At 42.8% G+C, this 9,620-nt stretch overlaps 1 protein-coding gene across 2 annotated transcripts in view; it reads right to left on the minus strand.

The window, feature by feature from the left end:
* The window catches only part of LOC124043451 (zinc finger protein 516-like), a 35,651-nt gene extending 26,617 nt beyond the window's left edge, over positions 1-9,034 (minus strand). The window contains exon 1 of one of the 2 annotated variants that reach the window (XM_046362054.1): positions 8,944-9,034. The gene's annotated coding sequence lies outside the window, so the exon portion shown is untranslated. The other variant, XM_046362053.1, reaches the window with a different exon arrangement.
* Positions 9,035-9,620: the final 586 nt, after the last annotated feature.

A 9,620-nucleotide genomic window follows, 5' to 3' on the forward strand; every position in this document is an offset into this window, starting at 1 on the left:
CGGAAGAAAATGAATCTAAGGGGTCACTACTACAGCGAGAGTGAGAGGAGTGAGAGTGAAGAACCATGGGAGTATGAGTTTTCCCAGCAGATCAATAATTAAAGGAAAACTCCACCCAAAAACGTTGTATTTATTTAATTTGTCAATTCTTCATATAATCCCAAAATGTCTCCCAATGTAGTTTACTTAAATTAATTGGCCTAATTTGTGGAATAAACACATGGAAAAACACATTGGTACCTACATTACCAGTCAAAAGTTTGGACACACATTGTAGATTAATGGTGAAGACATGAAAAAACTATGAAATAGCACATATGGAATCATGTAGTAACCAAAAAGTGTGAAACAAATCTAAATATATTTTATGAGATTTTTCAAAGTAGCCACCCTTTGCCTTGACAGCTTTGCACACTCTTGGCATTCTCTCAACCAGCGTCACCTGGAATGATTTTCCAACAGTCTTGAAGGAGTTCCCTCATACGCTGAGCACTTGTTGGTTGCTTTTCCTTCACTCTGCGGTCCAACTCATCCCAAACCATCTCAATTGGGTTGATGTCGGGGGATTGTTGGAGGCCAGGTCATCTGATGCAGCATTTAATCACTCTTCTTCTTGGTTAAATAACCCTTACATAGCCTGGAGGTGTATTGGGTCATTGTCCTGTTGAAAAACAAATGATAGTCCCACTAAGCCCAAACCAGATGGGGTGGCGTATCACAGTAGAATGCTGTGGTAGCCAATTATGGTTCAGTGTGCCTTGAATTCTAAATAAATCACTGACAGTGTCACCAGCAAAGCACCCACACACCTCCTCCTCCATGCTTCACGGTGGGAACCACACATGCAGAGATCATTGGTTCACCTAATCTGTGTCTCGCAAAGACACAGTTGGAACCAAAAATCTCAAATTTGGACTTCCACCGGTCCAATGTCCATTGCTAGTGTTTCTTTTTGGTGTCCTTTAGTAGTGGTTTCTTTGCAGCAATTCGACCACGAAGGCCTGAATCACGCAGTCTCCTCTGAACAGTTGATGGTGAGATGTGTCTGTTACCTGAACTCTGTAAAACATTTATTTGGGCTGCAATGAGGCTGGAAACTCTAATAAACATATCCTCTGCGTCAAAGATAACTTTGGGTCTTCCTTTCCTGTGGCGGTCCTCATGAGAGCCAGTTTCATCATAGCGCTTGATGGTTTTTGCGACTGCACTTGAAGAAATTGTCAAAGTTCTTTACATTTTCTGCATTGACTGATCTTCATGTCTTAAAGTAATGGACTGTCATTTATCTTTGCTTATTTGAGCTGTTCTTAACATAATATGGACTTGGTCTTACCAAATAGGGTTATCTTCTGTATACCACCCCTACCTTGTCACATCACATCTGATTGTCTCAAAAGATTTTAGAAGGAAGACATTCCACAAATTAATTGAATTGAAATGCATTCCAAGTGACTACCTCATGAAGCTGGTTGAGGGAATTCCAAGAGTGTGCAAAGCTGTTTATTTTTTTATTTAACCTTTATTTAACCAGGTAGGCAAGTTTACAATTGCGATCTGGCCAAGTAAAGCGAAGCAGTTTGACACATACAACAACACAGAGTTGTACATGGAGTAAAACAAACATACAGTCAATAATACAGTAGAAACAATAAGTCTATATACGATGTGAGCAAATGAGGTGAGATAAGGGAGGTAAAGGCAAAAAAAGGCCATGGTGGCGAAGTAAATACAGTATAGCAAGTAAAACACTGGAATGGTAGATTTGCAGTGGAAGAATGTGCCAGTAGAAATAAAAAAAATAATAGGGTGCAAGGGAGCAAAATAAATACAGTAGGGGAAGAGGTAGTTGTTTAGGCAAAATTATGTTTGGGCTAAATTATAGATGGGCTATGTACAGGTGCAGTAATCTGTGAGCTGCTCTGACAGCTGGTGCTTAAAGCTAGTGAGGGAAATAAGTGTTTCCAGTTTCAGAGGTTTTTGTAGTTTGTTCCAGTCATTGGCAGCAGAGAACTGGAAGGAGAGGCGGCAAAAGGAAGAATTGGTTTTGGGGCGCGTGCTACAGTTGGGTGCTGCTATGGTCACCAGCGAGCTGAGATAAGGGGGGACTTTACCTAGCAGGGTCTTGTAGATGACCTGGAGCCAGTGAGTTTGGTGACGAATATGAAGCGAGGGCCAGCCAACGAGAGTGTACAGTTCGCAGTGGTGGGTAGTATATGGGGCTTTGGTGACAAAACGGATGGCACTGTGATAGATTGCATCCAATTTATTGAGTAGGGTATTGGAGGCTATTTTGTAAATGACATCGGCGAAGTCTAGGATCGGTAGGATGGTCAGTTTTACGAGGGTATGTTTGGCAGCATGAGTGAAGGTTGCTTTGTTGCGAAATAGGAAGCCAATTCTAGATTTAACTTTGGATTGGAGATGTTTGATGTGAGTCTGGAAGGAGAGTTTACAGTCTAACCAGACACCTAGGTATTTGTAGTTGTCCACATATTATAAGTCAGAACCGTCCAGAGTAGTGATGCTGGACGGGCGGGCAGGTGCAGGCAGTGATCAGTTGAAGAGCATGCATTTAGTTTTACTTATATTTAAGAGCAGTTGGAGGCCATGGAAGGAGAGTTGTATGGCATTGAAGCTTGTCTGGAGGGATGTTAACACAGTGTCCAAAGAAGGGCCAGACGTATACAGAATGGTGTCGTCTGGGTAGAGGTGGATCAGACTCACCAGCAGCAAGAGCAACATCATTGATGTATTCAGAGACTGCCAGAGGCCAGGACAACAGGCCCTCCGATTTGACACACTGAACTCTACCAGAGAAGTAGTTGGTGAGCCAGGCGAGGCAGTCATTTGAGAAACCAAGGCTATCGAGTCTGTCGATGAGGATGTGGTGATTGACAGAGTCGAAAGCCTTGGCCAGGTCAATGAAAACAAGGCAAAGCGTGGCTACTTTGATGAATCCAAAATGTAAAATATATTTTGATTTGTTGAACACTTTTTTTTCGTTACCACATGATTCCACATCATAGTTTTGATGTCTTCACTATTAAACTACAATGTAGAAAATAGCAGAAATAAAGAGAAACCTTGGAATGAGTAGTTATGTCCAAACTTTTGACTGGTACTGTATATCCATTCACGATTCAGGCAACATGTTTCCCATCTGTATAGAGTGGGGGACTTTAGTGAAAATGTTTTATTAAAGATGCCTAATATTGGCCCCTAAGTGCTGTTGTGTACTGTATATACATTTTGTTCAAACCCATTTGTTATTTGTTTAGCCTGATTGATTGCTCTTCATTTGAAGCATGGTAATGATCAAACTATCCCCAAATTAGAAAGCTAAAAACAGGGACAGTAGGCATACTGTATGCTGGCAAGACAGTCACACGAACAGCCTCGATAGCTAGATAGTAGATCCTCTGTTTAGTACCAACATCCAAAGAGAAGATGCATATTCAGCTAAATGCCTCACTCATGCACACACACACACTAACCGGATACAAACAAATACACACACCATGCCAGAACAGAGTCCTCTGCCCACATTGCTCTCAGCCGTGGCATTGCCAACTGACCAGAGCCAAGCTCTTCACCAGACACCAGCATGTGTGTTCTAAACACAGCTACCGCAATTGAGCACTCTCTCCACACACACACACCCCAAAACCACTCTTATGTCTACAGCCTTTACACACAAAGAACTTTAAGCAAAAGCACACTCACATTGAGTATGAAGCATTTCAACAATATTATGCACAACTGTCATTCTTGACTATGAATAGTGTTTTTCAGTTCGTGGTCCACAGTGGCACAGCAGCTGTGAAAACAGTGTATTTGCATACTACTGAGGATGCCACTACAGTACCCTGCACCTGACACATGAGGAATGTCATTCAATAAAACTGTCCCTACAGTAAAGTGCAGTACATTTCTACATCTTTTTCAAAACGTAGTAAAAATGTATACTGTAGATTGGATTCTACTTCTATGTAGCATAGTAATAATGCCTTAGATGGTGGTTAACCATTTCTATCAGGCTATAGATTACATTAGGTATTTAGCAAGTTGTCCTGTAGCATAGCAGGTTGTCCTGTACCATAGCAGGTTGTCCTGTAGCATAGCGGGTTGTCCTGTAGCATAGCAGTTTGTCCTGTAGCATAGCAGGTTGTCCTGTAGCATAGCAGGTTGTCCTGTAGCATAGCAGGTTGTCCTGTAGCATAGCGGGTTGTCCTGTAGCATAGCAGTTTGTCCTGTAGCATAGCAGGTTGTCCTGTACCATAGCAGGTTGTCCTGTAGCATAGCGGGTTGTCCTGTAGCATAGCAGTTTGTCCTGTAGCATAGCAGTTTGTCCTGTAGCATAGCAGGTTGTCCTGTAGCATAGCGGGTTGTCCTGTAGCATAGCAGGTTGTCCTGTAGCATAGCAGGTTGTCCTGTAGCATAGCAGGTTGTCCTGTACCATAGCAGGTTGTCCTGTAGCATACATTGACCGCAGCACTAAGCGTCATGAATACCCCCATCATGGGAATAACACATGAATGCAATCATTTCAGGATCCTACCTTCCTACATGATTCCAAGATCCTACCTTCCTACATGATTGCAAGATCCTACCTTCCTACATGATTAAAAAACTACTTTTTCAAGATAAACCATATAACTGAAAAATCTCAACAAACAACCTCTGTCCGCCATGTCTCCCCCCATGTCTCTCCCACTTAATCTGTATGATTAAATCATTTTTCCTTGGCCCTAATTTAGTCGGGGATGACGATACTCTGCCTGCCGGATAGTTGCTGAGCATACTCCCCATTGATGGCCATGCTGAGAAGATTACCCTAATAGCAGCAGATTACCTCCCCACATGTTGGCCACACACGGGGGGATGGTGTGTGTGTGTGTGTGTGTGTGTGTGTGTGTGTGTGTGTGTGTGTGTGTGTGTGTGTGTGTGTGTGTGTGTGTGTGTGTGTGTGTGTGTGTGTGTGCGTGTGCGTGTGCGTGTGCGTGTGCGTGTGCGTGTGCGTGTGTGTGTGTGTATAGGGAGCCGTGGTAGTAGAATATCTCTCGCTAGCTTTATATCTGAAAGCATGGCTACCTACAATATTGGTCTAAATCTGTCTGTCTAAAATACCTGTCTGTCTTTGTCTATCCTTTTTGTCTGTCAATTCAAATAAAATGTTCTTGATCGCATACACATATTTGCAGATGTTATCGCAGGTGCAGCGAAATACCTAACAATACAAACAAATCCAAAAAAGAATAAGAAAGTAATTAAGAAATATCATAAGGAGCAATGTCAGAGTCCAGAATATAAATATGTAACCTCAGCAAAAAAATAAATGTCCCTTTTTTAGGACCCTGTCTTTCAAAGATAATTTGTAAAAATCCAAATACCTTCCCAGATCTTCATTGTAATGGGTTTAAACACTGTTTCCCATGCTTATTCAATGAACCATGAACAATTAATGAACATGCACCTGTGGAACAGTCATGCACCTGAAGACACTAACAGCTTACAGACGGCAGGCAATTAAGGTCACAGTTATGAAAACTTAGGACACTAAAGAAGCCTTTCTACTGACTCTGAAAAGCACCAAAAGAAGGGTCCTTGCTCATCTGCGTGAACGTGCCTTAGGAGGTATGAGGACTGCAGAAGTGGCCAGGGCAATAAATTGCAATGTGCGTACTGTGAGACGCCTGAGACAGCGCTACAGTGAGACAGGACGGACAGCTGATCTTCCTCGCAGTGGCAGACCATGTGTAACAACACCTGCACAGGATCGGTACATCCAAACATTACACCTGCGGGACAGGTACAGGATGGCAACAACAACTGTCCGAGTTACACCAGGAACTCACAATCCCACCATCAGTGCTCAGACTGTCCGCAATAGGCTGAGAGAGGCTGAACTGAGGGCTTGTAGGCCTGTTGTAAGGCAGGTCCTCACCAGACAACACCGGAAACAACGTCGCCTGTGGGCACAAACCGTTGCTGGATCAGACAGGACTGGAAAAAAGTGCTCTTCACTGACTCGTCGCGGTTTTGTCTCACCAGGAGTGATGATCGGATTCACGTTTATTGTCAAAGCAATGAGCATTACTCCGAGGCCTGTACTCTGGATCAATTTGGAGGTGGAGGGTCCGTCATGGTCTGGGGCGGTGTGTCACAGCATCATGGGACTGAGCTTGTTGTCATTGCAGGCAATCTTAACGCTGTGCGTTACAGGGAAGGCATCCTCCTCCCTATGTGGTACCCTTCCTGCAGGCTCATACTGACATGACCCTTCAGCCTGACAATGCTACCAGCCATACTGCTCATTCTGTGCGTGATTTCCTGCAAGACAGGAATGTCAGTGGTTTGCCATGAACAGCGAAGAGCCCGGATCTCAATCCCATTGAGCACGTCTGGGACCTGTTGGATCGGAGGGTGAGGGCTAGGCCCATTCCTCTCAGAAATGTCTGGGAACTTGCAGGTGCCTTGGTGGAAGAGTGGGGTAACATCTCACAGCAAGAACTGGCAAATCTGGTGCAGTTCATGAGGAGGAGATACACTGCAGTACTTAACGCGTCTGGTTGCCACACCAGATACTGACTGTTACTTTTGATTTTGACCCTCTCCCTCCCCTTTGTACAGGGACACATTATTCCATTGCTGTTAGCCACATGTCTGTGGAACTTGTTCAGTTTATGTCTCAGTTGTTAAATCTTATGTTTGCAAAAATATTTACACGTTAAGTTTGCTGATTATAAATGCAGTTGACAGTGAGAGGACCGTTTCTTTTTTTGCTGAGTTTATGTATATGATGGTGTGTATAGACATTATGGACAGTATATTAATACAAATGGTGTGTACAGCAGTAGTTATTAAGGATGAGCCTTGACTAGAATACAGTATATACATAAGAAGTGGGTAAAACAGTATGTAAACATTATTAAAGTGAACAGTGTTAAATGACTATTTAAGGTGCATGGTAGAGTACCGGGTGGCAGCCAGCTAGTAACAGTGACTAAGTTCAGGGCAGGCTGGCTTGTGGTGACTATTTTAACAGTCTGATGGCCGGGAGATAGTCTGTCTGTCTTTTCAACCATCCAGATTCATCTACATATATCTTTCCATCTATAGACACATCATTAGGATTACAGACCTCTAAACATCAGATCCCATTCTGCCAAGCTTGATTTCGACTGCGTCAGGCCTACACTGATATGCTTTCTTTCAAAGTCTAGGCCTATCCAGGAGGCAAGTCATCCAAACCATTTTTATTTGACAAGACTTAAGATTTGATCGACTGGCAGACAACAGCGTCTGATGAAGGCACAAAACACGACAGGACAGGGTGATACACAATCACGGCAAAAAACACGACAGGACAGGATTATGACGCAATCACAACATGGTGAATACAAACTAAACGGAACAGGAACGGATCACAAAGCGGAATAGCATGGGGAGCACAGGGACAAGACATGACAATAAATGACAAACATGACACTAGGCCTATCCAGGAGGCAAGTCATCCAAACCATTTTTATTTGACAAGACTTAAGATTTGATAGCGGGGGTTTTTGTGTCTCTGGCCTACAGTTCCACAGCATGCTGTGTGGATACACATCTGCAATACAGAAATACAACTCAGGATGGAGATGGTCTAACTGTCTATTGCCTAACTGTCCATATCTCCTCTATAGGTCTCCGACATACTGTGGTGAGAAGGTTGAACAGCAGCAACGGCTGAAGAATGACAAAGGCATACAAATATTATTGAAACTGCCAGTGTGGGTTTTTAGGCAGTCCAGATGGAGTAGACTAAGAGGCCATTGAGTGAGTGGAGAGAAAAGGAATTCTAGTAATCTGCTGCTGATCCTGTACAATAGACGCCTTGTCTCTTTTGTTAGGGCCACTCACAAACACAAGTTTGCACTGACAACGATAGCACCAATAGTCTGCCTTAGGAATGGAAAGAGAGAGAAAGATACGTGTGAAAATGATCAAATAGGTCTACAGAAAGAAACCAATGGAAAGCAATTGTGTGCCAGCAGGGTGAGCCCGTTTTTCGTTATCTGGAGATGTCAAGAGAAAAATGAAATTCTATGTCTCTTATCTAGTCAAGTGTAGCCTAGAATAGACATTATAGATCTTGATATTATAGAGCCTTCTACCCTGCCTGTTGAACGCTACATTCGCACTGTGAATTAATTAACCATTGAAGGACTGTTTATCCCCTCTCCTCTTCACCACAATGCACTGTCCTCCTCAAACGTTTTGGTGGCATCATGAAAAGCAATCATTAAAACATTTGCATTGAACTGTCGTTTATTTTATACAGATGTACATTTATACAGTAGGAAAATAAGTTTTTAAAAAGTACCTTACCTCAAGACCTAAACGAATTTGTTGTGTCCTCCAGTAGCCTACCTACACACTTCAGCAAATATTTTTTTTAAACACGATGACAGTAGCATGCATCCGTAGAAAGTTGTCAAATTATTTTATCGGGAACAGTCCTCCAATTACATGTTTATAGTTTACTGCTTGCTCCCCGATGAATTCCTGGCGTGATTTCTTACTTAATATGCCCAGAGTGCAAAGTTTCCGTCGGGTCGTTTAATAATGGTCTCGATGTCCCGTTTCGACTCGCTACCCTTGAAATAGAATCGGTTTAGTACTCGACAGACTACAAGCAATAGGCTTCCAGACAAAAATGCATCAAAACAAAAAAAGTAGGCGCTAAAGCTCCGCCCTGTGTTTCCAGCAGACTGCAGTTTCTGTAGCCTAGATACAAAAACATGTCGTGAAAACAATAGGCTATATTTGATGTAATTTCTTAATCCGATTTGGCTGTTGAAATCATCCCTGCACACTGCCTGGACACGGACATCCACCGCTAATAAATAAATAAAATAACGCTTGTAAATGTAGTTTGCCGACAAGCGTTCTCTTACCTACCTGTACGTTGTTAAAACCCCAAGGGCAGAGTAAAGTAGATGCTGTGCATCGATGGCATGCATCAAAGGTAAGATGTCTCAGTGACGCCTCCTCCACTGTGGCGGATAGTTTCTCTGTTTTTTATGTGTAATAAAGTAGGTTAAATACCCAGACTCACGTAACATAGTAACAACTCACAACAAGCCTATATAGTGCATTCGTAATGTATTTAGACCCCTTGACTTTTTTCCACATTTTGTTACCTTACAGCCTTATTCTAAAATGGATTAAATAGCCCCCCCCCCTCATTAATCTACACACAATGCCCCATAATGACAAAACGAAAACAGGCTTTTAGATTTTATTGCAATGTTGTTTTTTTTAAACGGAAATATCACATCTGCATAAGTATTCAGACCCTTTACTCTGTACTTTGTTGATGCACCTTTAGCAGTGATTACAGCCTCGAGTCTTCTTAGGTATGATGCTACAACCTTGGCACACCTGTATTTAGGGAGTTTCTCTCATTCTTCTCTGCAGATCCTCTCAAGGTCTGTCAGGTTGGATGGGGAGCGTTGATGCACAGCTATTTTCAAGTCTCTCCAGAGATGTTCGATCGGCTCAAGTCCGGGCTCTGGCTCGGCTACTGAAGGACATTGAGACTTGTTCCGAAGCCACACATGCGTCGTCTTGGCTGT

The sequence above is a fragment of the Oncorhynchus gorbuscha genome, linkage group LG09 (genome assembly GCF_021184085.1).
Source record: "Oncorhynchus gorbuscha isolate QuinsamMale2020 ecotype Even-year linkage group LG09, OgorEven_v1.0, whole genome shotgun sequence".
Lineage (NCBI taxonomy): Eukaryota > Metazoa > Chordata > Actinopteri > Salmoniformes > Salmonidae > Oncorhynchus > Oncorhynchus gorbuscha.